We start from the raw sequence: 4,438 nt of genomic DNA, 5'->3' as shown, positions 1-4,438 counted from the left end.
TTCTAGGGAGGTAAAATACATTGTATTTTTCAAGAGTTATATGAAAACATTCTTTAGATATGTGGTATTTTTAAAACTATAGTGCGCGAACATTTATTTAATAGTGAGAAGTTCTTAAAATAGCACAATTTTATTATAAAAAGTATATGAACATTTTACCTGCTTCTTTCCTATGAAATATAAACCATTTTGAAAAATACATACTTTTTTAATACATGATGGTTGAAAATATATGATAAACATATTAATACATGTTGGACATTTTACAAATACACTTACTATTTTCAAATGCACGTACAATAATTAAACTACACAATGTTTATTTGGAAATACCAGATGAACATATTTTCATTACGCATTGAGCATTTTTTAATTGATGATGAACATTCAATTATACATGCTGATATTCATTAAATACATGATGAACCTGTTTGTAAATACGCAATGAATAATGTTCCATATGTGATGAACAATTTTAAATACACCATGAACATTTGTTGAATAAATGATGAACTTTTAATACACAATCAAAAAAAATTATATACAGGATGAACCTTTTAAAATACATGTTGATTACTCCATCCATTCCTAAATATTTGTCTTTCTAGATATTTCAACAAGTGACTACATACAGAGCAAAATGAGGGAATCTACACTCTAAAATTTATCTATATACATCCGTATGTGGTAGCCCATTTGAAATCTCTAAAAATTCAAATATTTAGGAACAGAGGGAGCATGTTTTAATATGTGATGTATATTTTTAAAATACAAGACGAATATTTTCATTGCACATTGGTTATTTTTATAATTCATGATGAACATTTAATAATACATGATTAATATTTATTACTTACATGAAGATCATTTGTCAATACATGATGAACATGCTTGTAAATATGTAACGAATCAATCTTTTTTATATACATGATGAACATTTAAAAATACATGTTGATTTTTATAAAATACACATTTAATATTTATTAACTATATGATCAACCTCTTTGAAATACACGATGCATATTTTTAAAAACACACATTGACTTCTACACATACGATGAACATTTTTACAAATAATGTTATACTACATTCTGAATACGAAAGAGAATTGTTTGGAAATAACACATACATTTTTTATATTCACGGAAATTTCTTGGGCATACGAGAACATTGTTATTAAATACAATAATATTTGTTTTTGATTTGATAACTTTTTTTTGTTATATGAGAACAATGTTTTTAAAATAATGAGCATTTTAAAATACAAGAAATTTGCAAATTCACATGAATATTTTTATATCCGCGAATCCTTTTTGAAATATATAGATATTATATTTTTAAAACACTTGATATTTGTGTATTTTACCATAAATAATATAAATAAAACAAAAATGTAAAAAGAAGATTAGGCGCCGCTGGGCCATAACGAATTGGCACGCACGGTGGGCGACTGGGCCCCCATCGGAACACCCATGGCGACTCCCCACCCTGCCGCCGCCGCCATTGGCTGCTGCGCGGCCATGCTCTCCTGCGAGATCGCGCGCTGCGCCTCGCACGACGCTCCCGCCACGCCTGCAAGGACGAGGCCCATGTCGCCGCCGACCTCAGTAGGCTTCTAACCGGGTCCTCCAATCTTGCCGCCGGAGCCGGCTCCGGCCTTTTCGCGCGGCGGCGCGAGCCCTCCACGCGAATGGCCGGGAGAAGCTCGCCACCAGCAGCAGCTCATCAGAGAAATCGAAAGGCGACATGAAGCACAGGAAGAATAAGTGGTCGGGGTGCGTAGAGAATATGTTCCTCGCGTGGACTCTGGAGTGGTTACAGATTGGATTCTGTACTGTCGCTGTTGTTTGATCAAATGGATAACAGATATCCCAAATTGGCGAGGAGGTAAGTTCAAATAGATCAATCTCCTCCTCGCTAATTTACTGTTATCCATAACGGACTCCAAGGAGATTGCCTGAAGTTCACAAGGTATGAATTAAGGAACCACTGCGCACGTTTTTGTTACTTATTATATTCAGTAGATTTCAGAAGCATCTTTCTTGAACAAATAGCCAGTCAATTCTCTGTATAAATGCTTATCCTTAATCCTGCTAGGGAACACTTTGGGGCAGATCAAATGGCCATAAGGCGGCGAGCACTTCCAATAATAACAAGTGTATTTGAGATCCATGGTGCTGTTGAAATTTGATACACCCTCATGGGAAAATATGGTGAAGACTGGCATCTGACCTTGCTGTGCTGATCAGGTACATGCAGTTTCAGTGTCCTTTTATAATTAACTAATGTTAGCGCAAGTGTTTGGTTTTCAGTGTCTTTTTATAACAGAGTAGTTTCAGATTCTGTTTGATTTGTCATGTGCTCGTTCTGTATATAAATTATATTCACACAAGTTTAACTGTACAAATTACAAGAATGAGTGACGGATTCAGCAGTACCGCATACATATGCATTACAAGAATCAATAATGGATGCAATCTGTTTATTTAGCCCTCGAGAAGGCGATGCAGACTTGATGAAACAATCCCCACTTAATTATACAATACGTACCAGATGATTTGTTGGTCAATCAAAAGATAATGTGACATATGGCATCGTGAAGAATGGGACATCATCACCAAGTCTTTCCCACAAAATAATCTCGCCAGTAGAATTGTCATCACAACTCATATATGCATCGTCAAGATGCAGAGGCCTGGGGTTTATCTTTCTTTTCAAAAACAAAAAACTCATATTGCTTCTCTACCAGGATAATAGTAAGCTCTGCATCAGAATGAATCCTATATGGGCTCCCGAATTGGAAAGATGGCTCTACGGATCTACTGTGGGAAATTTCGTTGCTTGGATGAAGCCTGACACAGTTGGACAAGGCTTTAACTGTGACCATCCTATTGTGAGCATGTGTGGTGGTGTTCCGTTAGCACTACTTTGCATGTTTTCAGCAATGGTAATGGTCCTTCGAGAGCAACGAGAACAACTAGGGGTACATGTAAAGGCAAGTGATGTGCAAGATATGATTGAGAAGCAAGTTAAGCAAAATGGAATTCAGAACACTCCAGGGTTTCAACCGTTGGTACAGAGTTTGCAGCTTGACTACACCAATCTTCCTCACCATACGTTGAAGACATGCTTGTTATACTGCAGTGTATACCCTGAGAATCACCCTTTTCGCAAGAATGATTTGGTCATGCGATGGGTCACTGAAGGGTTTACTTATAAAGTGGATGAAGCAGAAGAATATTTTGAAGAGCTTGGTGAGAGAGGTTCATTGATGCAGCATAATCGTGACAGTGCCTACCAATTGAATCCGGTGATGCGAAATTTCCTTAGATGGAAATCACATGAAGATAATTTCATTACTTACAGTTCCGACATCACATGGGCATATCCCTATCGAATCCATCGGCTATGTATTGACAAGCATCCAGGTGATGATGGTGCACCGGAGGGGGTGGATCCCTTCTCTGGATTGGATTGGCCTCAGATTCGATCTCTTGTTGTTTTTAAAGATGCTGAGAGACTACCCATTGAGAAATTGGAACGTGTGCGAGTGTTGGATCTTCAGTTTGAAAAGGGTCTTGGGAATCATCATGTGATGGATATCTGTGGACTGCTCCGTGTGAAGCACCTATTCGTTGTAAATGGATTGGGAATTAGTGAGCTACCACTAGAAATAGCGAGGCTGCACTATCTCGAGACTCTGGATGTAAGTGGTACGCGGATTAGAGAGCTACCCCGTGAGATTGGGAGACTGAAGAAGTTGAAGAATCTATATGTGAGTTTTAACCGGAGGATCACGGAGTTGCCCAGAGAGATGGGAGACCTGCATCATTTAGAGATATTGTGCATGAGTGGAACAGATATCACAGAGCTGCCTAGGGAGATCATCGGGGGATTGAAGAAGTTGAAGACTCTGGACGTGAGCTACAACAAAGGGCTGAGGGAGCTGCCGAGGGAGATCGGGGACCTACAACATTTAGAGACTCTGGACCTCAGCGGTATCGAAAGGATGACAAATCTACCACGGGAGATCGGGAAATTGCAGCATTTGAAAACCCTGAAGGCGCGTTGTACACGGATCACAAAGCTGAAGTGAGATCGGTAACCTCCATAACTTAGAGACTCTTGACCTGATGCGCAGCCGCAGGCTCACAGAGCTGCCTCGTGAGATCGGGAATCTGCAGAATCTGGAACGACTGCTCTTGAGTTCTACAGCAGTGGTAAAGCTACCAAGGGAAATTGGGGGGCTGAAGAAGCTGGAGATTTTGGATTTAGAAGATATAGTCGGCCGTGCACGTGCACTACCCTGGGAAGCTAGTCAGCTTCCGAAATTGGAGGGAGTGCCCAAGTGGGTCCGCCAAGCTTGGAAGAATAGTGATCTTGTGCCTTGTGTGTTAGCCAAGGAGATCCTGTCCATTGAAATGCTTCGTTCGGAAGG

At 39.4% G+C, this 4,438-nt stretch overlaps 1 pseudogene; it reads left to right on the top strand.

Moving 5' to 3' along the window:
- Positions 1–1,472: 1,472 nt before the first annotated feature.
- Positions 1,473–4,438, top strand: part of LOC119284435 — a 4,082-nt pseudogene continuing 1,116 nt past the window's right edge.

Source organism: Triticum dicoccoides, chromosome 4A (genome assembly GCF_002162155.2).
Source record: "Triticum dicoccoides isolate Atlit2015 ecotype Zavitan chromosome 4A, WEW_v2.0, whole genome shotgun sequence".
Lineage (NCBI taxonomy): Eukaryota > Viridiplantae > Streptophyta > Magnoliopsida > Poales > Poaceae > Triticum > Triticum dicoccoides.
Note: the sequence above shows the minus strand (reverse complement) of the source record. Positions and strands in the feature narration are given on the sequence as shown.